Genomic DNA, 26,592 nt, shown 5'->3' on the forward strand with positions numbered 1-26,592 from the left:
TTAAAAATAAGCTACTAAAGAAAGATAAGTCAATTAACCCAATAAAATTAAAATTGAAAGAAAATTTAAATATTAAATATACTCTTTTAAAGAAAGATAATTTGACCAATTTAATTAATTCAAAATTAAAAACTTAAATTTAAATTACAAATTAAATATTAAAACTTAACTAAAACTAACTCTAATTATACAAGAAATCTTAAAAATAAAAATCAACAATTTAGGGGGAGGCTCCAGAATAGCTGGCACCTCCAAAAATTATTTACCCGACAGGGTAACCGAAACAAACTTACCCGGTAGGGTACCCAAAAACCAACCTACCTGGCAGGGTAGTTAGGAATAGAATAAACAGGGACAAAAAGTTTAACTGAAGTTTTGGATGATAGTACGTTGGGGAAGCTTGGGCATCGCATGTCTAGAAAGATATGGCTTCGATCTGGTGCATTTGGCCAAGTGGAACTGACCGAAGCTACCCCTTACGGATCCTAACTAGGTAGACCAAGGTTTGGTACTAAGCTCCGTGGATAGGACTATTTGAAAAACCTCGAAGGGTTGGTTACTTCTAATGATGTCCAGGTGACTCACCAAGCTTAGAAGTTTATCCGAAGAATGCCTATTTGTTGAGACCAAAGCCAAACCTGAATCTAACACAAGTTAAACCAAACTCTGTAATTAAATCTAATTCATCTCACAAAATTATAGGATTCCTTGATTGATAATCTGGATCGGGTGAGATGAATAAGGATTAAATTAAATAATTTTCAAATTAAAATTAATTTTCAAATTTCAAATCAAATTAAAATTAATTAAAATTAAAATTAAATTTCAAATTTCAAATTAAATTAAAATTAATTTTCAAATTTCAAATTAAATTAAAATTAAATTAAAATTAAATTTCGAATTTCAAATTCAAATTATAATAACTTTAAAAACCATTTTAAAAATTCTTTAAAAACCATTTTAAAAATTCTTTAAAATCTATTTTTAAAAATTCTTTAAAAACTATATTTAAAAACTATTTTTAAAATTCTTTAAAATCTATTTTAAAAATTCTTTAAAAACTATATTTAAAAATTATTTTAAAAATTCTTTTAAATCTATTTTTAAAAATTCTTTAAAAACTATTTTTAAAATTCTTTAAAAACTATTTTAAAAATTCTTTAAAAACTATTTTTAAAAAATTCTTTAAAAAACTATTTTAAAAATTCTTTAAAAACTATTTTAAAAATTCTTTAAACTCTATTTTAAAAATTCTTTAAAAACTATTTTTAAAATTCTTTAAAAGCTATTTTAAAAATTCTTTAAAAACTATTTTTTAAAATTCTTTAAAAACTATTTTAAAAATTCTTTAAAAAATTATTTTAAAAATTCTTTAAAAACTATTTTTAAAAAATTCTTTAAAAAACTATTTTAAAAATTCTTTAAAAATTATTTTAAAAATTCTTTAAAAACTATTTTTAAAAATTCTTTAAAAACTATTTTTAAAAATTCTTTAAAAACTATTTTTAAAAATTCTTTAAAAACTATTTTAAAATTTCTTTAAAAAATATATTTAAAAATTATTTTTAAAAGTCTTTTAAATCTATTTTTAAAAATTCTTTAAAAACTATATTTAAAAATTATTTTAAAAATTCTTTAAAAACTATTTTAAAAATTCTTTATAAATTATTTTAAAAATTCTTTAAAAACTATTTTAAAAATTCTTTAAAAACTATATTTAAAAACTATTTTTAAAAAATTCTTTAAAAACAATTTTTAAAAATTCTTTAAAAAAAGTATTTTAAAAATTCTTTAAAATCTATTTTAAAAATTCTTTAAAAACTATTTTAAAAATTCTTTAAAAAATTATTTTAAAAATTCTTTAAAAACTATTTTAAATTCTTTAAAATCTATTTTAAAAATTCTTTAAAAACTATTTTAAAAATTCTTTAAAAACTATATTTAAAAACTATTTTTAAAAATTCTTTAAAAACTATTTTAAAAATTCTTTAAAAACTATTTTTAAAAATTCTTTAAAAACTATTTTAAAAATTCTTTAAAAATTATTTTAAAAAATTCTTTAAAAACTATTTTAAAAATTCTTTAAGAACTATGTTAAAAATTCTTTAAAAACTATATTTAAAAATTATTTTAAAAATTTTTTAAAAACTATTTTAAAAATTCTTTAAAAACTATTTTTAAAAATTCTTTAAAAACTATTTTTAAAATTCTTTAAAAACTATTTTAAAAAAATTCTTTAAAAACTATTTTTTAAATTCTTTAAAAACTATTTTAAAAATTCTTTAAAAACTATTTGTAAAAATTCTTTAAAAACTATTTTAAAAATTCTTTAAAAATTATTTTAAAAATTCTTTAAATACTATTTTTAAAAATTCTTTAAAAAACTGTTTTAAAAATTCTTTAAAATCTATTTTAAAAATTCTTTAAAAACTATTTTAAAAATTCTTTAAAAACTATTTTTAAAAATTCTTTAAAAAACTATTTTAAAAATTCTTTAAAAACTATTTTAAAAATTCTTTAAAATCTATTTTAAAAATTCTTTAAAAACTATTTTTAAAAATTCTTTAAAAACTATTTTTAAAAATTCTTTAAAAAACTATTTTAAAAATTCTTTAAAATCTATTTTAAAAATTCTTTAAAAACTATTTTTAAAAATTCTTTAAAAACAATTTTTTTAAAATTCTTTAAAAACTCTTTAAAAATTTCTTTTAAAAATTATTTTAAAACATTTTAAAAATTATTTTAAAAACTCTTTTAAAAATCGTTTTAAAAAAACTTTAAAAAATTCTTTTAAAAATTATTTTAAAACATTTTAAAAACTCTTTTAAAAATCATTTTAAACTTTAAAAAATTATTTTAAAAATTATTTTAAAACATTTTAAAAACTATTTTAAAAATCATTTTAAACTTTAAAAAATTCTTTTAAAAAATTATTTTAAAACATTTTAAAAATTATTTTAAAAACTCTTTTAAAAAATCATTTTAAAATTTTTTTTTAAATTTTTTTTTAAAACATTTTTAAAAATTATTTTAAAAACTCTTTTAAAAATCATTTAAAAAAAAAAACTTTAAAAATTCTTTTAAAAAATTCTTTTAAAACCTTTTAAAAATTATTGTTATTTTAAAAATTATTTTAACTTAAAAATTATTTAAAAAAAAAAAACTTTTAAAAATCATCTAAAAATATTTTAAAAATCATTTTAAAACTATCTAAAAATTTTGTATCATTTTGAATGAAATTTTGTTAACTTAAAAATAGTAATAATAAATTATTTCTATAGATTATTTTCACTTTAAAAATTATTATTTTGACTTTAAACTCATTTTTATTCTTAAACATCATTTTAACCTTAAAATTAATTTTTAATTTGACTTAACTAAAAATTAAATCTTAAATTAAAACTTAATATTGAAATTACAATTAAAATTAAAATTTTTAACTTAAACTTGAAATTAAACTTAAACTTTAATTAACCACTAATATTAATTTAAATCTAAAATCAAAACTGAATCAAACATATGTTAATTGACATAAAACATATTATAAAAATCACTTTAAATTCCTTTTAAATGCTGTTTTAGAAATCCCTTTAAAATTTTTTTTAATAATAATAATTATAACTAACACTTTCATTGACCAGCTCAATCAAGTAATATGAAATTTAAATTATTTCACTAAGTATTAAATTATTAAATCAAGTAAAAACTAATCATGCTTAACTGTTATTGAATTAATAAAATCTTATCTTATTTAACCTTAAACTAAAGTTAAGCACCTGAATCTAAAATTAATTAATAATTGATTAATCAAATTCAAATAAACAGTTATACCAAGGATACAGAGATAATAATATATGTATTACTAAATTAGACAAATGTGTTAGGGCTTTGAAATTTAACACAACCAAACCTTAGTATTAAAGGGGAGATATTAAATTAAGGGGAGTAACCAATTCAGGGGGAGGTTCAATTTCTTTTAAATCCCCTAGAAAAATTAATAAATAAGGAGGATTAATAAATTAAAGGAATATCAAATTAAAGGAATATCAAATTAAAGGAATATCAAATTCAGGGGGAGGTTTATTTTTTAATTATCTCCTTAAGCGTTATTTTTTTAATCTTCTCTTTAAAATCTCTCTAGAAAATTCTACCTCATTTAAAAAAAAAAAATTACTTTGAATATTTTTAGCAAATATTTTCAAACTTTTAAGTATAAGTTCAGGGGGAGAAATTAATTAAAATTTTGTGTGTTTGAAAAATGCTTTTTTACATCTATTTTAAAACTAACTTATTTTTAAAACACCAGTTTTCAAAAAGTTAAATTTAACTAAGTTTAATCCCATCTAATTTTCAAACCTGATTTGAAAAATTAACTATTTCCAAAATTAGCCTTAAAAATTAATTTTGGCAAAAATTTTATTTCTTGAAAAGTTTAATTTTAACTTTAACTTTTCAAAACTCAACTTGTCTACCCCAAGTCAACTTGACCATTTTTTAACTTGGTGTTAAAAATTGCACTTTTATCTTTTAAATTTTGAACCAAACTTAGTTATCTTTCAAAATTTGATTACCTGTTACAGTAAATCTTCACTATGATTATTTACCTTTGTTCATTTTTTGATGAATGCCAAAGGGGGAGGAGGGTTAGGTGGTTAAGTTAGCTAAACCAATTTGAAAATACAAACTAACAAACTTTAAAACCACATAAATGCATGTTGTTTCTTGCATATGTTTTCACTAACTTAACCAGGTTGTCATTCTATCAAAAAGGGGGAGATTGTTGGTGCGGGTAGCACTAACGGTCTAACCCAGGTTTTGATGAATGACAAATAGGTTAAGTTAGTTGTGTTGTTGTCTGACACTTTGATCAAGTGTGCAGGAAAAGTCCAGACAGGTCGACGGATGTAACGACCACCCTTCGACGGGCTGACGGATAGGTGGCAAGAAGTCCAAGCGGTCGACGGGTGACCGGACGCTTAGCGAGAAGTCCACTAGGTCGACGGGCTGACCGGATAGTGGCGCGAAGTCAGCGGTCGACGGGGTGACCGGACGCTTGGCGAGAAGTTCAGCTAGGTCGATGGGCCGATTGGCGAGAAGTCCAGACGGTCGAAGGGCTGACGTCTGGCAGGTAAGTAAGGTAAGTCACTGGAGGGGAGTGACTGCGAGGACGCGTTCCCGGGAAGGGAACATTAGGCGTCGATCCGGCTTAGATCCATTTCGGATATCTAAGTCGAGATCGTGACTAGATTCCGGTCTCGGAAAGACGGAATCTAAGTCATACTCTTTGCTATTACTTTGTTGAACTTTAATTGTGCTAACAATCTGTTTTACAGGATATATATTTGCCTCCGGACTAACGTTTGTCTTGCAGGACGGATTCTGCGGGAAAACAGGGTCCGGGCGCCCGGAAGGAATCCAGGCGCCCGGAGGTCCGGGCGCCCGGAAGGGATCCGGGCGCCCGGGAGGCAAACTTTATCCTGATTGCGCGTCGCCACGTGGAGCTCACTGGTTGGACCTGCCACGTCTCACCAGGGCGCCTGGAAGGGATCCGGGGCGCCCTGAGCTTCATATAAAAGAAGGGGCAAGGGTGGAGCTTAATATCAACTAAGAATCTAAGATCTGCTGCTCTGTGCTCTTGCGACGCTACGAAAAGCTCTCCGACTCAGTGCTGGTTTTGTTTTAATTCTATTGTCGGTATTTTCTTTATCTGTCAATTCTTGTACTTAACTCTGTAATATTCGAATTGATAGTGATTGCCCAACGAAAGTGGTCAAGGACCACGGACCTTCGAGTAGGAGTCGTCACAGACTCCGAACGAAGTAAAAAACAACTGTGTTCATTTACTTTTCCGCTGCATATTTATACTCTTGTTTTTCGAATTGATATTCACCCCCCTCTATCGAATCTAACGGTCCTACAGATCCATCATCATTAGAGGAAGAAGAGCACCATGTGTTCCATTTTGCTCTAATAGGAATTGATGATGTAGCCTCCACCTCATATGAAAATGAAGAGGGAAAGAGCTCAAGTGAATATGAAGAAGGGAGCTCAAGTGAAGGGGGAGGTCAAACTTTGGATTCAGACTTCTCAATAAGTGAGGTACATAATCTTCCTCCCCATGTTTTAATTAAAATTATTTCAAGTACAAATGATGATTTGTTTAAGGCAAAAAGAAAGAACAAATCTTTGAAAAATAATATTTGCATGATTAAGAAAAAATTAGAATCCATGTCTATTAAGGATAATGATGTGCATGCTTCTTCTTCCTCTATTTTAAATGTATCATGTTTAGAAAAAGAAAATAGGGAATTAAGGGAAAAGGTAGCATACCTTAGCAAAGCCCTTAGAAAATTTGAATTGGCTCAAATACCCTAAGAATGATTATTGGGAGCCAAAGGGCAATCTTTAAAAAAAGGGGCTAGGATACAATGAACCCAAAAATGAGAAAGCCTACCATTATTTACTTGCTAGGGGGCAATCCAAGACAAAAACCATAGATAGGAAATGGATCTCTAAGGAGTACTTGGTCAACCCAATTAGAAAGAACTTCTATTGGGTGCCAAAATCAATCCTCAAGGGTTAGAGGATTTTGGGTCAAGTCAACCATGGAAGTCCTAATTCTATTTTTTTTTCTATGCGGTTGACTTGAGACCTTAAGGGGGAGCATTTAACCTTGAATATAACCTCATGAACGCTAAGTAAAGGTTACCTTCATTTCATCTCACAATGAACTGCACTCTATTTCTAAACATAAATGTGAGATGATAGGATGATACTAATAATTCACTTATGCTTATAGAATTTTGATGAATTATGAAATATATCAATTTTTAGTGATCATAGGTCAACTATGGGGAAATCAAATATTTAATTAATGGACATCTTGCCCATAGATCATAGTTAGATATTTTAAATGTTTTAAAAATAATTATATATTTTATTTACTGTGGTATTGCTATTTTGAAACATATAATTGTAAAACTAGATTTCAAATTGATACACAATTACATGTTTTCAAGGTTTTTAAGTTTTGGTCAAAACTTCAAAATACTTTAAATTTTTCATGCATAGATATTTTTTCTAGTTGGAGGACATTAAAAGGAATATGTTTTCAAAATTTCATGAATTTATGAATTTTTTATAATTTTTTATGCATTTTTGAAGTTGACTTTAGAAGGCTAAAAATTTGAATTGGCAAGTGTCAGTCGATTGGTACCTATTTTCTGTTGGTGCAATATCCCTCAGGTCAAGGTTGACCTGGTTAACCAAGCTGAGTCTTGGTTTGGGTTTAGATGTTTGACAATAAGATACTGATTGAAGAAGAGTCAAGTAGGTCAAGGGAGTGACCGGATACTTGACTAGGAAGTCCTAGTGAGTGAAGCTAGGCAGATGGGAAGTCCTAGTGAGTGAAGCTAGGCAGATGGAAAGTCCTAGTGAGTGAAGCTAGGCAGATGGAAAACCCTAGTGAGTGAAGCTAGGTGAAAGTCCTGGTGAGTGAAGCCAGGCAAGGAAGGAAATCCAGATGGATCAAGGATGATCGGACATCTGGTGTTGGGAAGTCCAAGTAGGTCAAAGGATTGACTGGATATTTGGCAAGGAAGGAAGTCCAGATGGGTCAAGGTTGATCAGACATCTGGTGGAAGTCCAAGTAGGTCAATGGAGTGACCGGATACTTGGCACGACGAGTAAAAGTCCAAGTGGGTCAAAGGGATTGACCGGACACTTGGTGGGGAGTCTGGCGGTCAAGGGTGACCGGATGCGAGGCATGATGTACCAACAGTCAAGGTTGACCGGATGTTGGTTAGGAGGTTTGGGACTTGGTTTTGGGCAAAACCAAGTCTTTGGATCGATCCGTGGATCGATCCGGTGGATCGATCGATGGATCGATCCGATTCCAGTGAAAAGCTCGGATCGATCCGTGGATCGATCGGAGGTCCGATCGATGCGGAATTCCATCTTCGCGTGATAAGCGCTGGATCGATCCGTGGATCGATCCAGCGCGCTTCTGAGCACGGGCGCTCAGATCGATCCGTGGATCGATCCAAAGCCTCCCCGATCGATTCGGAACATTCGAATCGATCAGGATCCGACCGTTGCGTCGGGTTTAAAGCCGCAGGCGAGCGTGGTCTTAGACATCTCTTTACGAGCTCTTCTTAGATTCATTTCAGCTCCTCCACAGCTCTCTACAAGCACGTGATCGCCAGTTCTTGAAGGTTCTTGGAGGCTTTCCAAGTCAAGAGGCGGATCTATTGCAAGAGGAAGAAGTTAGGGTTAGGGTTTTTACTGCACATCTTGTAAGCTTTTGCTTAACTTATATTTCCCTTTCTTCTTCTTGTATTGAGAGTGTTGTAGGGCTTCTCCGCCTTTGGTAGTTACCATAAAGGAGTGTTATTCATAGTGGAGGGTGTGTGCGTTGGTGTGGATCCTTGGACTAGTCACCTCTTGTGAGGTGGATACCAAGTAAAATCCTAGTGTTAGCGTTTTGTGTTTGTTTCTGTATTTTCCGCTGCACATCCAAGAAGAAACAAGCAACGCCAAGCAACGAAGCGCACCGAGCCACTCACCCCTCTAGCTACTTTTGGTTCTAACATTTTCTAGCACCTTCAAAAGCTGGTTTTGGGTATTTTTAAGTCAACATTGATACCATAGTGTACTTGGAATAAAGGTGCAATCTTTTTGGTGGTGTCAAAGGGGGAGAAATGGGAAGATTTAAGTTAGAAACTTTTATTTCTCTATTTTGTGCAAAACTTGAAAATTGAGTGATAGAGCATATGTTAAGGGGGAGCTTGGATTTACACTTCATGTTTCCATATTTCTTGTAATTTTCAAGTTGTTATTATTTGTGCCTAACTTAAACATATTTCTACACATCAAAAAGGGGGAGATTGCTGGTGCAATGGACCTAGGTTTGATCGGTACGATCATGATTTTGATGTGTGTGTTAAAGAGTTTAAGTTAGACTTTCATATGTATTTGATATGTGTTTGAGTCTTGCAAGACTTGGTGAAACACATGAGGAAATTGATACGGCTAATCTTGGGAAGCTTATCCAAGGGTTCGGATCCTTGAGTTGGTGAAGGATGGTGTGGAAGATATTTGAGGGACCACCGGACGAGGAGCAATGCAGTGGAGCCAAGGGAAGTAGACTTCAAGGCAACATGAAGGATGACACGGAGAGGAGCCGCGGGCTCGAGTGCATCTGAGGGACGAAGGCCGAGGAAGAGGGCTTTAAAGGGCGACTCTGGAAAAGATGAGTGTGTGTAATCGGGGCCAGTCGACTGATGGAAGTTGCAGTCGACTGGTTCAGTTGACTGCTCAGTCAATTGGGAGCGAACAAAAGTATTCTGTTCACTCAGCCAGTAGCTATCAGTCGGCTGGTACTTTTACCAGTCGACTGGTAATTGATCGTTGGCGACCGTTGGTAGAAATCCTGATTTTACCAAGTAGTCGTTGGTTGTGTCCAACGGTTGCACCAGTTGACTGATGAAAGTGCCAGTTGACTGGTGTGTAGGAAATGAGTTGTATTATGATCAACTCTTTCCTCTCTATATATTGGAAGCTTGGGGCATTGAAGGAGGTTACTGATCTTGTTGAAACACTCCTAGTCTTGGCCTCTAAGATTCCAAATCCTAACACTCTTCTTCCAATTCCTACTCTCAATCTTGTAAAGAATAAGAGTGCCTTGTGACAGGTTGTACTCCACTGAGAAGGAGTAAGCTTTAGTCGAAGATTTCCAGGGACTAATCCATCGAAGGATTAAGGGTTTGTCCACTCAAGGATAAGCCATGGGGTAGGAGCAAGCAATCTCTGAACCACATAAAAGGAATTGTGTTAGCGTTTGGTATTCTTTCTCTACATTATTGTTTTCATTAGTTAGTTGTATTTCCGCTTGCGCACTAACCTTATAGAGAAGAAATCAAGGGGGTGACCTAGCTTATTCAACCCCCCTTCTAACCAGTCATGAGATCCCTTACAACTAGTACTTATAACCAGTCCATGTGAGTTTGATAATCTTTTATATTACTGACGACATAATTGTGTACTTATGGGAGCATAACCATGTGACATAGTCAGCTTAGTGGGGATTGACACATAGACTATGTCCTAAATCAAGTGGATATAAAATGAGTAAAAGGAATATACACACAAATTACTATAGCTGCTGAAGGGTTAAGAAATAGTTTTGAAATCAACTATGATTTTTTTTTTATTAATTGGGGATTATGATATACTACTAGGTGTCACTCATGATCAATTCAAAATTAATAGTTAATTGTGAACAACCAATATAAATTGGGAATCTATTGGGCCACACAAACTATGAGCATATTTGAAATACTTAAAATGAGTTTGAGAATTGGATTCTCACATTGAGAGAGAGAGAGAAAGCTTGGTAGGACCAATGAGGAGCAAATATAGAAGGTGTTTGGTGTAGCGACAATGGTGGGCCATGCCTCTTATAGGCAATGTTAGATTCATTATGGTTTAATAATAAACCAAAAGGGTTTGGTTTAGTTATGAACCAAGATGATTTAATGATGAACTAAGAGGGTTTGGTTTACTTGTGAATCAAGATGGTTTGGTTTTGAACTAAACTTAATGGTAATGGATCGGGTTGCAATTGATTATTGGGTTTAGGTGATGATTTTCTCCACAAGTCATGATGAGGTGTATAAATATATCCCTCCATGAGGTTGAATGAGGATATAATATGGATTTTGGAGAAAAACCTAAATTATTTTAGGAAATTCTCTTCTATTTGTAGGCACAGGTAGATCGGAAGGGGGGAGTGATTTGCTTGTAAAATAAAATAACCTTTCTTAATCTTTTAACTCAGATTAGCAACATAATTAAATTAAAGCAATTTAACAACTAATAAAATAAAAGAGGTAGAAAATTACTTGGCTATAACCTAGGTGGTTCTTAATCCAAGATAAATGAAAATCATTAGAAAATTTCCTTTGTTGAAGGCGTTGAAGTCTCTTACACTTGTTGAACGCTTAAAAATAAACTAGGAAATTAAAACAGGAGTTGTTGAATATTTCCTAGGTCCATGGGCCTTTTTATAGCCCCTAGAAAATATTATCCGGGCTTTAAGACGCCTTCAAAGTGTCCAAGGTGCCTTCCATTGGATAAATTCTATCTCCCAAGGATAAAACTTTATCCTCAGGTAATGGCTAGGGAAGACGCCTTCAAAGGCTGAAAGGTACCTTCCATGAAGAATTGAAGGCGCCTTCCAACCCATGGAAGGTACCTTCCACAAGGTAAAATCAGTTCAATAACTGATCTTTTTGTGTAGGTGATTCTTCGGTTAATCAGAGTTGAACTCACCCAAACCCAACTTTGACCTTCTCCTCAAGCAGGCTTCCTCCCCGGCTTCTCGTCCCTTAAACACGGCACATATTCTTCTTGTTCACCGGTATACTTTTCTGTAGCATCTAGTCCCTCAGATGCACCGAGCTCATTGACTCCTTTTATCATGCCATCCTTCTCACTAGCTACATCTTCCACTTGACTTCTAGTGTTCCTAAGCTTCTGCACACTTTGACATAAGGATAAAATACACAAGACCTAACTTAACTTGATTGACCATATCAAAATTACAACCAGGTACTTACACTATCCTCTTCTATTCCTCTTCTCTTTTCCGCCGGCCAAAGGAGCAATAACCACCGCTGCTCTTGCTGCCTTTGGCCATCTTCCTTGATGCCTTCTATTGGCCACCAAGCTATTGGAAAGGAGCAACAACCGCCGGACAATAAGAAGACCTTGCTACCTTCTTGTTGTTGCCACCTAAAACAACCACCACTGACAGCTCTTGGAGCTATCGAACCTTCCGACCAACCAATTGTTGACCATCGACCATCCTTTGGATGTCGAACAACAAGTAAGGAACTGCTATGCCACTGGAACTACAACCATAAAAGTGGAAAAGGACAACTAATAAGTTATTGCCCTCTTCCCCCTTGTGTTGGCCAAATAGTTGGCCAAAACTTGCTTTGTGCCATCCGGTTGTCCTTTCCATTAGGTACAAAGTCAAGTCAGAGATCTCTCTCTAGGATCACTTTGTCTCCATTCTTGGCTAGTACTGATCGAAGATGGAGAATTTGTATCTTGTAGAAGCTGTCTTGAAGATATCTCAATGTAGATATTAATAGAGGCAAGCTTCATTAAGCTTGCTCGTTGATTCCAATATAGGCTAGCTTTGTGAGGCTAGCAAACACTCTCTATAAGATTCGATTATGAACTCATAGGTATCATTGCTAAATGAACACCTTGATCTATGGCTATGTCTAGCGCATGTGTGTATCGTATATGTATGTGGTGCGTGTGATGTAATAATTTAGTTTATTATTTTACTTTTGCTGTTTGTTTATCAAAATAAAAAATTTAAAATATGTATCTAGAAATCCAACAGTAGTGTCAAGCCACTCACACTTCAACATAGATTGTAGATTTATGTTCTCATGTGTAGGTTGTCGTAAATATCATTTATGGAAATTTAAGAAATTTCATATATAGAAATTATTTCCTAATTTGGTATGAAAATTTCCAATTTTGGAGGTTATTTCATAACGTGTTAGGAAAAAAAATCTAACTTTTGAAAGAATTTCCTAATTTGTTAGGAAATTTACAATCTTGGAAAGAATTTTCTAATTTGTTAAGAACATTCTAATTTTAGAATATATTCCTAATGTGTTAGGAAAAACCAATTTTATAATTATTTATTAAATTAATTATGAATTTCCTAATTTGTTATGAAAAATTAATTTTAAAATTATCTATTAAATTAATTCTAAATTTTTTAACTTAGAAATTATTTCCTAATTTGTTCGGAAATCTAAATTAGAATTTATTTTCTAATTTTTTAGGAAATATAATAAAAAAAATATTTCCTAATTTATTAGGAATTCTAATTTTGGAAATTGATTCCTAATTTAATTAAGAATTTACTAATTAGAAAATATTTCCTAATCAAATATTGAATTAAATTTGAAAATTATTTACTAATCTAATTAAGGGATCTTGGTTGAAATCAAACCCTTTATAATATTTAATTTCCTAATTGATGACAACTATGCCATGATGGAATTTCATAATTGATGTTATGATGATGCAATGGTTATGCTGTGTTATACCATGTAAATAGCTTACATATTTTTTTTACCTTAAATATTTTTTGTAAATACATATTTTTGTACAAAGCCTTTATAAAATTTTTTAAAGTTTACACTTTCTATTAATATGGTAAGAGCCATAATTTAATTCCATGTTTAGATTTTTAGATTTTCTTCAAGCTAAACTTGAAATTAGATATATTCAAATCATTGAGATATGATCTCATGATTACTGGGTCAACTTTAACTTGAAACATTGATTTATTAGACTCTCTCTAAGGTTAATGTGGATAGGAGTGATGTTTGATGATATGCATAAGATGTATATATGTTAATGAGTTGACAACCCGATGCTTATGATCAATCAATTGATAGTATAATGTGATAGTTATATATATGCAATATATAACTTGTATAGTCGATACCTACTATAAGTACCCAATGATAGTTTTTGATATGATCAATGATAACCATAATTTTACTGCATTATTTTGATTCATATATGCATGGTTTGATGTTGATTTCATAGGTTAAAATCATGGTTACATCACATTTTGTGCATTGTGTGTATTTTTGGACTTAATTGTAAATTACTTTATTTTTATATTATTTGATGCTAATATTTAATTCTTATTTTGTAGGCATCAAATGATCTTAGATTTGGATCTATTTGGACCGAAATTGGGTTCGAATCAGAGTCCAAACAAGAAGATCAAGCTTTGAAGCATTATGGACCGTTCATCAAGAATAGGACAGATCTGAACCATCCGTTGAAGATCTGGCCGATCCAACCTAATGGGGAGCAGATCTAAGCCATTGATGAAGATCCAGAAGTTTTGATCTAGATCTGAGTTCATCCAGCCATTGATCCAGCCGGATTAATCTGGACCGTTCAATGAAGACTGGGCCGATCTGGGCCATCCAGTGATGATCTGATCGATCAGACCAAAGGGAGGGTAGATCCAGACTCTAGATCAAGATCAGTACCTTCAGATCGGATTTTGGGCAAGCTTTCACCGTTGATTTAGCCCGGAATCATCTCAGCCATCCATTTCAGATCCAGATCTGATTTAAATCTGAGAAGCTACAGTGAGCTTCTTCGTCGACTCCTCCACGCGCAGCTTCGTCCCGCGACGCATTTCTTCCGGATTTCGGCCCCTTTCCTTCTCCGATCAACTCTTTCACGCTTCAACCTCATTGTAGAGCTTCACGACATCGTCATCCCGATTATCTGGATCCATCGGCGGGTGTTCTCTCCGGCGGAAGTCTTCTCTCGGATCTTCTCTGTTCCAGCACCGATTTGGAGGTGGTCTTCCAATCGGCGACTCCGATTCCCATAAGTGGTGCTTGGAGGTGGTCCGCCGGCGTTATTGAGCTTCATCTGATGCCCATTCGCAGTCCGCAACATCATCCCAGATCCAGAGAGCTCTGGGTAGTAGAAATTCAGATTTCCGGCCATTCATGGGGTTCCGGGTTGTTCTAGCTCGTCGGGGGTGGTCCGTTGGCGTTGTTGAACACTCCTTGAACTGAGACGCAGCTGAGGTTCTTCATTAAGGTCCAGAGTTGGGTGGTCTCGACTTTGGCACTCTTGTGTGACGCCAAGAGTGTGAAGCTTTGTTAGATTAGTTGAGGGATTGGATTGGTTAGGGTTTAGTTCACTTTTATTATTGTTTTGTAACTTAGAACAGATTACTTTTATGTTTTGTTATATTTTTATGCAAGTAGTTAGCATTTCTTTCCTTGTTGAAGCTTAGTTTAATTTTAATTTGTTGCTTGGTTAAGTGTTTAGAGTTTAAATTCAAGCTAGGGTTTAATTGGTGTTGTAGATCAGATTTATTTGCATCTTGTATTTCATTCCTTAGTTTAAGAGTGTGTCAATGATTTAATCTCAATGTAGGAGTTGTTAGGACCAAAAGTAGCTAGAGGGGGGGGGGGGTGAATAGCTCGTCGCGTTCGCTTCGGTGCGCTTCGTTGCTTGGCGTTGCTTGTTTCTTCTTGGATGTGCAGCGGAAAATACAGAAACAAACACAAAACGCTAACACTAGGATTTTACTTGGTATCCACCTCACAAGAGGTGACTAATCCAAGGATCCACACCAACGCACACACCCTCCACTATGAATAACACTCCTTTATGGTAACTACCAAAGGCGGAGAAGCCCTACAACACTCTCAATACAAGAAGAAGAAAGGGAAATACAAGTTAAGCAAAAGCTTACAAGATGTGCAGTAAAAACCCTAACCCTAACTTCTTCCTCTTGCAATAGATCCGCCTCTTGACTTGGAAAGCCTCCAAGAACCTTCAGGAACTGGCGATCACGTGCTTGTAGAGAGCTGTGGAGGAGCTGGAATGAATCTGAGAAGAGCTCGTGAAGAGATGCCGAAGACCACGCTCGCCTGCGGCTTTAAACCCGACGCAACGGTCGGATCCCGATCGATTCGAATGTTCCGAATCGATCGGGGAGGCTTTGGATCGATCCACGGATCGATCCAGAGCGCCTCTGTGCTCTGGAAACGCGCCTGGATCGATCCACGGATCGATCCAGCGCTTATCGCGCGAAGCAGCATCGTCCCGATCGATCGGCTGATCGATCGGGACCTCTGGATCGATCCACGGATCGATCCAGAAGCTTTCTGTTCGCTGGGAAGAATCTGGATCGATCCACTGATCGATCCACAGCCTGGATCGATCCACGGATCGATCCAGCACTTGGTTTTTGCCCAAAACCAAGTCCCAAACCTCCCTAACCAACATCCGGTCAACCTTGACCTGTTGGTACATCATGCCTCGCATCTGGTCACTCCCTTGACCTGCTAGGACTCCCCACCAAGTGTCCGGTCAATCCCTTTGACCCACTTGGACTTTTACTCGTCGTGCCAAGTATCCGGTCACTCCATTGACCTACTTGGACTTCCACCAGATGTCTGGTCAACCTTGACCCATCTGGATTTCCTTCCTTGCCAAGTATCCAGTCAATCCTTTGACCTACTTGGACTTCCCAACACCAGATGTCCGATCATCCTTGATCCATCTGGATTTCCTTCCTTGCCTGGCTTCACTCACCAGGACTTTCACCTAGCTTCACTCACTAGGGTTTTCCATCTGCCTAGCTTCACTCACTAGGACTTTCACCTAGCTTCACTCACTAGGGTTTTCCATCTGCCTAGCTTCACTCACTAGGACTTTCACCTGGCTTCACTCACCAGGATTTCCTTCTGCCTAGCTTCACTCACTAGGACTTTCACCTGGCTTCACTCACCAGGATTTTCACCTGCCTAACATGCCAGTTAGGACTTCCCAGTCAAGTATCCGGTCAACCTTGACCTACTTGACTCTTCTTCGATCAATATCTTATTGTCAAACATCTAAACCCAAACCAAGACTCAGCTTGGTTAACCAGGTCAACCTTGACCTGAGGGATGTTGCACCAACAATCTCCCCCTTTTTGATGTTTGACAATACCACAATAACACTTACAATCCCACATGTAAGTTAGGCTAATCCTATAGCCTCCTTCTTCATGCCACTAGGTAATGAACCCATAAGTTAAGCTTTTCATTCTCCCCCTAAGAGGGCAAACTCCCTCTAGGTAATGAAAACCTAACTTATACTTCCTTTCATTCTCCCCCTATTGGCACACATCAACCTCCTACTAATAAAACACATCAACCCGTCTTTGGACACACATCAACCTATGCTCCAAATTTGGGCACACTTCAACAAATCCATTGTTGAAAAACTCTCCCCCTGAAGAGTTGCTCATCGTTGTTCACAACATCACTTATTGTGATCAACTCAATATTGAAGGTCCCATACCCTTCATTATCCTTAACTTCTCCCTCAATGTTGACAAATACCCAACCTTGAGCATTTTCAACCTCTTGAGTTTCCACTTGAAATGATGAGGATATCCACTCCCCATTTATCCCCATTTCAAGTTTAAATGCTCAACCTTGAGCAAGTTCACAACAGAAGGTTAACCACCTTCCAAGGTTCATGAAAAATAATTTTTCATGTCTTTAAAGAGTCCCTCCCCCTAAAGACATGGTGGTAACTTCTGTCATTGCACCAACAATGACTTGGAATCCCTAAACCTTTAGGAAACCCAGATTTAGAAGTTTTGAGGTTCAAATGTTCAAAATTTGAAACAAACCTCAACCTAAACTTCAATGAAGTCTTCCTTAACCATTCCATCCTTGTTTTCACCACGAAAATACCCTTTTTATGTATACAAATGTATTTTAAGGGTTTGGAATGGTTACCTAGACTAAAATAGGTTCAAAGTACTGAAATCAGGCTTTCCCAGCCAAAATCAGCAACTTGGATCGATTGGAGTTGGGTTCCAATCGATTGAACATTTCTGAATCGATCCACTGATCGATTCATACTACCTGGATCGATCGGCTGATCGATCCAGCGAGCTTTGGATTGCCCGAATCGATCCATGGATCGATTCAGAACTCAATCGATCCATGGATCGATCAGATCTGATAGTTGCTGAAATTCCATTTCAGTCAACTTCAGAAACCCCTAGAAAATTCTACAAAAATTCAAAAATAATGAAATTTCGTGTAGACATTGTTTAGGGCATATATTATCAAGGAAAAATAGTTTTCTATGAAAATACATCATATTTTTAAAGATTGACACAAACTTGAAAACTTGCAAAAACTTTAGTGTTTTCTTCAAGTTTGTGTCTAACTATTCAATGGTGATTACTATCAAAAGGTAGCCTTCACCAAGGTTTTCCAAAATCATTTTGAAAACTTTTTCAAACCAATATCCCACCATATTCCTTGGGCTTAATGCACATGACTTGTACATTAGCTTTCCCAATGATGGGAAAACACATATCTATGTGTTTTGATGAAACTAAAACTCAAAAGAATGCACTAAATCAACATCTTGAGTTTTGTTCATCATCCTAACATCTCACTTGTATCTAATGTGCACTAAAACACATACAAGTCATCTTATTGTCCTTGTGAGATGTAAGATTTTGGTTTTGCCCTATTCTAGGGATCATGCATATCTATCTAGGCATTTTAGATATATACTAGACATCCACCAAGGATGTCACTTGTTAATAATTGTTGTTAAATGCCTTTTGTCCTTAATTACAAGGAATTAAACTAATGCATGATAATGTTATGGCATACATCAAAATAAAATAACTTTCAAAAGAAATATTCCTATAACTACATGATGTATGCATGACATGACATGGTATTTTTGTATTTTTCATGATACGTCATGAATGCAAAAGTAGACATGATGTCATGGCATATGATGGGCAAACAATCATGGCAAGGTTTAGCATAAATAAAATATACCTAGATTAGCTATCTAAGTATCCTTAAAACCTTAGCTAAACTTACAACTTAAACCTAGATTGCCCTTAAGTGCGTCAAGAAAACGCCAAAACCTAAATTGGCATTTCTAATTCCCTTGATTAATTTATGCCAATTGAAATTTAGCATATTCCTCAAATGTTGGCATATTTCATTTTTCCACAAGAGTAGCACTTTAAAGTTAAGGCCCGGATTGCCTTAAATTTCCTAAGAACATACCAAAATCCCAACTTGGTAGCTCTTATGAATTTCCCAATATGTGCCTTTTAAGATTAAAATCAACTTTTCACCACTAGGCACATTTTACTCTTTCAAGGAGTAAATAAAAATTCCATTTCATTTTCAAAGGTTAACAAAAACCTTGAAAATGCTCCTTGAGTGTCAATTTCCTCAAAGTTGGGTTAACTACCCTTCTAATTGGAGTTGACACTCTCTAACCCATTTATGGGGTAGAGAAGATGCTCCTAGGAACCCAACACTTATTGGTGCTCCTTGGATGCTCTAGGTACTCACTAGGGATAACTTCCCTAGATACCTTCCTAGTGACCTTGTTGAGCTTCTTAGAAGCCTTGGTCACATTTTCTAGGTCAACCCTAGGGATAGCTTCCCTTGTGACCTTGTTAGTGACTTTCTTAGACTTCTTAGAAGTCTTAGTCACTTTGGTTGCAAAAATACTCTTAGGGATGACTTCCCTAGTATTCTTGACTTGACCACTAAACCTAGGGTTTGTTCCATAACTATATGGAACTCTATGATAACTAGGCACATCCTTCTTAGCCTTTGGTTTGTATCCCAAACCTCTATGGCTATTTGATGGCTTTGACTTTCCTAGCCCTAGGTTTTGCTCATTTTGCCCTTTTAGGATATTTTCCATCCTTTTTAGGGTCTTTTCCATTTTATCAAGTCTTGATCTCAAGACTTGATTTTCTATCATTAAATCCTTAGAATTTGGTTTTTCATTAAGTCCATGAGCATGTTGGTTTTTAGGCTTGTATCTAAAATCCTTAGAGTTATTGCCTAGACTTTTACCTACATTCCTAACCCTAGGAGTGATAGTCTTAGCATGTAGGGCCACATGCTTTTCCTTAAAGCCCTCATGCTTTCTATTCTTATGGTAAATTGCATTAAAATGATAAAAATTTGAACTATCATGCTTTTTACCATTTTGCAAAGGAATAGGCTCAATGAAAGTTACCTTCCTTTTTACCTTGGAGGCTCCCCCTTGACTAGTGCCTCCTTGAGCCTTGACCTTCTTCTTCCCCTTGGGGCATTGACTACGATAATGCCCCTTTTGATTGCAAGAGAAGCATATAATATGCTCCTTGCTCTTCTTTGTGTTTGGGATGGTCTCCTTGGGCTTCACCTTGCCCTTTTGTGCCACTTGGCCCTTCTTCTTGGCTAATTTAGGGCACTTGCTCTTGTAGTGCCCATGTTCCCTACATTCAAAGCATATAATATGATTTTTATTATTAATTGAAATATTTATACCTTTGCTTGTAGGGGTGGCATCTTTTTCTTTGGATCCGGAGGTAGAAGCTTCCTCTTGATCGGACCTTGATTCTCCTCCATTTGATTTTTCTTGACTTGTGGAGGTAGAAGCTTCTTCCTCCTCTTCTTCTCTTGACCCGGATGCAGAGGCTTCTCCTTCTTCTTGATCCGGTGTCACCAAGGATTGCTCCCCCTCAATCCTAGAGGTGGAGGCTTCATCATCTTGAATATGAAACAAGGAGTATGCTCCCTCCTTGTTCCCTTCGTTGCATTCCCTTGAGGATGAAGCTTCTTGGATTTCCTCTTCTTCGGAGGTTGAGCATCTCTCAACCTCGGAATCCTCCTCTTGGTCTTGCTCCAAAGAGTCTCCCTCTCTGGATTCTTCTTGATCTCGTACAGTGGAGGGGATCTCTTCATGAAGCTTGGCCAATTTGCTCCAAAGCTCCTTGGCATCTTCGAATTCTCCAACTTGAGCCAAGATGTGGCTAGGCAATAAGTTGACCAAAAGCTTGGTCACTTTGTCATTTGCCTCGCCCCTTTGAATTTGCTCCGAGCTCCATCTGCTTTTCTTTAGAAGCTTGCCCTTGGAGTTCGTTGGAGCTTTGAAGCCTTCCATTAGAGCAAACCATTGCTCTATCTCCATCATAAGAAAGTTTTCGATTCTTGATCTCCAAGAATCAAAACTTGTAGAAGTGTATGGTGGAGCCACCCTTGTGTCAAATCCAAGTCCATCTTGGAATTGCATCTTGAAGTTGAGCTTGATAAAATCTTGAACTTGAAGAATTTGCTCCAACTTCTTCACCCTCTAGCTTTTCTTGATATGCTTGACCCTTCCGGCGATGATTCCGGTGAAGAGCAACCTTGCTCTGATACCACTTGTTAGGACCAAAAGTAGCTAGAGGGGGGGGGGGTGAATAGCTCGTCGCGTTCGCTTCGGTGCGCTTCGTTGCGCTTCGTTGCTTGGCGTTGCTTGTTTCTTCTTGGATGTGCAGCGGAAAATACAGAAACAAACACAAAACGCTAACACTAGGATTTTACTTGGTATCCACCTCACAAGAGGTGACTAATCCAAGGATCCACACCAACGCACACACCCTCCACTATGAATAACACTCCTTTATGGTAACTACCAAAGGCGGAGAAGCCCTACAACACTCTCAATACAAGAAGAAGAAAGGGAAATACAAGTTAAGCAAAAGCTTACAAGATGTGCAGTAAAAACCCTAACCCTAACTTCTTCCTCTTGCAATAGATCCGCCTCTTGACTTGGAAAGCCTCCAAGAACCTTCAAGAACTGGCGATCACGTGCTTGTAGAGAGCTGTGGAGGAGCTGGAATGAATCTGAGAAGAGCTCATAAAGAGATGCCGAAGACCACGCTCGCCTGCGGCTTTAAACCCGACGCAACGGTCGGATCCCGATCGATTCGAATGTTCCGAATCGATCGGAGGCTGGATCGATCCACGGATCGATCCAGCGCCTGCTCAGAAGCGCGCTGGATCGATCCACGAATCGATCCGGCGCTTATCGCGCGACATCGTCCGATCGATCGGTGATCGATCGGGACCTCGATCGATCCGGATCGATCCGAGCTTCTGACCGGGAAGAATCGGATCGATCCAGCGATCGATCCACGATCGATCCACGGATCGATCCGACCTGTTTTGCCCAAACCAAGTCCCAAACCTCTAACCAACATCCGGTCAACCTTGACTGTTGGTACATCATGCCTCGCATCTGGTCACTCCCTTGACTGCCAGGACTCCCCACCAAGTGTCCGGTCAATCCCTTTGACCCACTTGGACTTTTACTCGTCGTGCCAAGTATCCGGTCACTCCATTGACCTACTTGGACTTCCACCAGATGTCTGGTCAACCTTGACCCATCTGGACTTCCTGCCTTGCCAAGTATCCAGTCAATCATTTGACCTACTTGGACTTCCCAACACCAGATGTCCGATCATCCTTGATCCATCTGGATTTCCTTCCTTGCCTGGCTTCACTCACCAGGACTTTCACCTAGCTTCACTCACTAGGGTTTTCCATCTGCCTAGCTTCACTCACTAGGACTTTCACCTAGCTTCACTCACTAGGGTTTTCCATCTGCCTAGCTTCACTCACTAGGACTTTCACCTGGCTTCACTCACCAGGATTTCCTTCTGCCTAGCTTCACTCACTAGGACTTTCACCTGACTTCACTCACCAGGATTTTCACCTGCCTAACATGCCAGTTAGGACTTCCCAGTCAAGTATCCGGTCAACCTTGACCTACTTGACTCTTCTTCGATCAATATCTTATTGTCAAACATCTAAACCCAAACCAAGACTCAGCTTGGTTAACCAGGTCAACCTTGACCTGAGGGATGTTGCACCAACAGGAGTGACAATGCGTTAAGGTTTGATTGTTGGCACATAGGTAGGTTTTAGTTATTTCTTTAGATTAATTTCTTAATTGCTATGTTTTCCTCTGCTAGATTTAGATTTAAAGCTTAAACCCCCAACTCCATTTTTATATCGAAAACCCCGAAAAATAGGAATAAAAGACAATCCTAAATTACATTCTACCGTTGGTTCCTCAGATCGATCCTGGGCTCGTTACTACGACATTATTGTTTAATTAAGGGGTTCAGTGAAATATACATTTGTATCAATTTGATTAGCGGATGTGACAGATCGGCTATATCATTCAACCAAGTCAAGTAAGTCCTGTTATATTTTAATGTCTTATATCTAAGTGTGCAGGAACTTAGGAGCACAGAAAGTCAAGCGAAAGATGTAGAGCACAGGAAGTCGAGTTAAAGATGCAACTAGTAAGAAGGACAACATGAGAGAGAGTTGATGAGCTCAGTGCGTCCGAGGGATGAGGTGTTGTGGAAGAGTACGCTGGCAGATGATAAGGAAGCACGCAGTGATTCCGAGGGATGAGAAGTCAGAGCAGAAGGTTACTCGAGAAGGATGGAAAATGTGCTCGGATGAGTCCTATTCCGGATAGCCGAAATCACCCAAGCGAGCGGAGTCGGAGCGGAAGACCTGGATGAAAAGTCAACTAGATGTTGACTTTGGTCCGAGCACCTGGACCAAGTCCAGGGGCCCAGATGGTTCAGGCGCTCAGATCACCTAGGCACCCCCGGGGCGCCTCACCCAATGGGGGCCGTATCGATACCGTCCGAGCGCCTGGAACCCTTCCAGGCAGTTGGACCATAATGTTTATCAAAACTCAACGTGTTGCGATCTATTACGACCTGGATAAAATTTTATCCATGTCCAAGTGCTTGGAACCCTTCTAAGCACCCCGATCAAGGCTATAAATATGACCCTAATCCCAGAAGCTAAACACAACACTTGTAATAAATTCTTTTCCTTTTTAGCTTTGTAATTCAATGTTTCAACTACTGTAAGAGACTTCTCCACCAGAAGGAGACTTTAGTGAGCTTTCAACGTCTTGGATTAGTAATCTCCTGAATGTAAACCAAGTAAACATCAGTACCTCTTTCTCTCTTTAATTAGTTTCTTAATTCCTTTTATGCAAGTGTTAGTTTTAATCAAGCTGTAAAGATCGAGAAGGATGCTCATTTTTTATTCAGGATAATTCACCCCCTCTTGCTAGCTTCCAAGGGATGAACAAGTGGTATCAGAGCGAGGATGCTTCAGAAGGACTAACCGCCGACCGAAACACAAGAGATGGCCGGACTAAGTATTTATCTACCAAAGTTCTAGGGGGACTTCGTGATTTGGAAAAGAAAGATGGAGGTATTCTTCAAAATGGACTTTGAGTTATTACTAATATTGAAATATGATTTTGTAACACCAAAGGACAAAGAAGAATGTTAATGGACTAAGAAGGAGCAAGCAAACTTCATAGCAAATGGATGAGTCGAATTCCATCTATTGAGCGTGCTACCTCTGCAAGAAGTCAACAGAATTGACGCCTACAAATCAGAAAAGGAACTTTGAGAGAAGTTCCTAGAGCTACACGAAGGTGCATTCGAAGCCAAACTTGCGAGACGGGACCTCCTCCAAAACCAGATCTGAAACTCCGATTGGAAGAAGGAGAAACCATCACACACCTCCACTCAAGAATCAAGGAGCTCATCATCGGACTCGTGAATCTCAGATAAAAGATAACCAATCGAGATTTACTAAGGTACGCACTTAACGCATTTCCTAGGGATCTGGAATGGTCAACCCTAGTAGATGCGTATTTCATCTCTAGGGACTTAGAGGTAAGTGATTTGGAGGAATTATTTTCAACATTTGAGATTCACGAATCTAGAAATGCAGTTCTTAGAACGAAGACAATGCAAAACACTTCCCTTAAGGAAAAAAATGATGAACAAGAGTCTGAAACATTCCTTGATGATGATGAAACAACGTTCATGGTAAGGAAATTTAAAAAGTTATTTAAAACTAATAAGTTTAATCAAGTGTAGGGAAAAAGAAGGAAAAGAAGAGTAAGATGCTACCATTCCAATAAAGAAGGGCGCATGAAAGATAACTGTCCAAAACAAAAGAACAAGGACAAGGACAAGGAGACAAACAAAGACAAGAGACCAACCCATAAAAGGCATAAGAACCTAAAGTCAACGTAGGGCGAAACTGCATCAGAATCAGAAATCGAAGCCTATGCTGGACTTGCACTGATGGTGAGTTACCGAGAAGATAAAGATGAAGCAAGTTCATTAGAAGTGAGCATTGAGAGTATCAATGAAAGGGTAGCAATGTCAGAGGAAAGTAGCTCTTCAGGGGGAGAGTCATAGATCGATAAGGTAAGTCAGGTACGATCTTTACTTTCAGATAAATTGTTTAAATTTATAAAAATGTTATCAAAAAGTTCTTGCAAATTAGAAATAGGGAATAACAAATTATTAAAAGAAAATAATAATTTATAAGGAACCCTAGCAACATCTGGTCGATTGGATGATTTCGACAAACTAAAAATAGAAAATAAAAATTTAAAAGAACAAATATAAAATTTTAAAAATTTTGCATGTTCAACTTTTATTCTTTTAAAATTTAGAAATAATTTAGGACTAAATTAATATTTTAGATATCATAAGGGCCAAATTAAAAAGTTATCATCAAAATATATCCCTAAAAGATTTTTAATTAATATAGTAGGAAGGAACCTATTTTTTATTCCAAAATCATACAAGGATTAAATTTTTATGCACGCCTTACATTTGAATTGATTGAATACATTTTTTCTTGCTTAAAATTGACTAAATAATTTTTTTGCATAATTTATGTTAAAAATTAATTTGATCTAAATTTTTCTGAGAAAAAAGATTTCATTACTCATTTATAGAAAACAATTATAAATTTTTTGACCGTTTTATTATTTTTCTATAAAATTTTCAACAAAATCCTATTTTTTAATTTAAAACTATGTCGATGAGTTAACTTTTGCAAAATTTATCTTTCCATGAAATATTATCATTTTCTCTATCTCTAAAATTTTTTAACTGCTAGTGAATTTTCTATGAATTATTTATCCAGATATAATTTTTAATATTGAAAATTCTTGAAAATTTATTTTTTAAAAATTTATTTTCTCTACAAAACTACTTGCTATATTACATACTTAGAAATTTTCTCAAAATTTTTCAAACTTAAAATCTATTTTTAAGAATTTCTTTTGAAAATTCAACTATAAGTTATAAAAATCCTAATTTTCAAAATCTAAGCTTAATGATTTATTTTTTGGATGTTAGTGTAGGACCGTTAGATTCGATAGAGGGGGGGTGAATATCGATTCGAAAAAACACCGAGTATAAGCACAGCGGAAAAGTAAATGAACACAGTTGTTTTTTACTTCGTTCGGAGCCTGTGACGACTCCTACTCGAAGGCCCGTGGTCCTTGACCACTTTCGTTGGGCAATCACTATCAATTCGAATATTACAGAGTTAAGTACAAGAATTGACAGATAAAGAAAATACCGACAATAGAATTAAAACAAAACCAGCACTGAGTCGGAGAGCTTTTCGTAGCGTCGCAAGAGCACAGAGCAGCAGATCTTGGATTCTTAGTTGATATTAAGCTCCACCCTTGCCCCTTCTTTTATATGAAGCTCAGGGCGCCCCGGATCCCTTCCAGGCGCCAAGACGGCAGGTCCAACCAGTGAGCTCCACGTGGCGGCGCGCAATGGGATAAAGTTTGCCTCCGGGCGCTGGATCCCTAGGCGCGGACCTCAGCGCTGGATTCCTTCCGGCGCCCGGACTCAGCGCTTGGATTCCTTCGCGGACCTATTTTCATGAGAATCAGTCACGCAAGACAAGCGTTAGTCCGGAGGCAAATATATATATCCTGTAAAGCAGATTGTTAGCACAATTAAAGTTCAACAAAGTAATAGCAAAGTATGACTTAGATTTCGTCTTTCCCGGAATCTAGTCACGATCTCGACTTAGATATCCGAAATGGATCTAAGCGGATCGACGCCTAATGTTCCCTTCCCGAGAACGCGTCCTCTCACTCCCTTACCTTTACTTACCGCCAGACGTCCGGTCGCCCTTCGACCCGTCTGGACTTCGCCTGCACGGTCAGCCCGTCGACCTAGCTGGACTTCTCGCCAAGCGTCAGGTCAGCCCGTCGACCCGCTTGGACTTCTCGCCAACTATCCGGTCAGCCCGTCGACCTAGC

This window comes from Zingiber officinale, chromosome 11B (assembly GCF_018446385.1).
Source record: "Zingiber officinale cultivar Zhangliang chromosome 11B, Zo_v1.1, whole genome shotgun sequence".
In the NCBI taxonomy this organism is placed as follows: domain Eukaryota; kingdom Viridiplantae; phylum Streptophyta; class Magnoliopsida; order Zingiberales; family Zingiberaceae; genus Zingiber; species Zingiber officinale.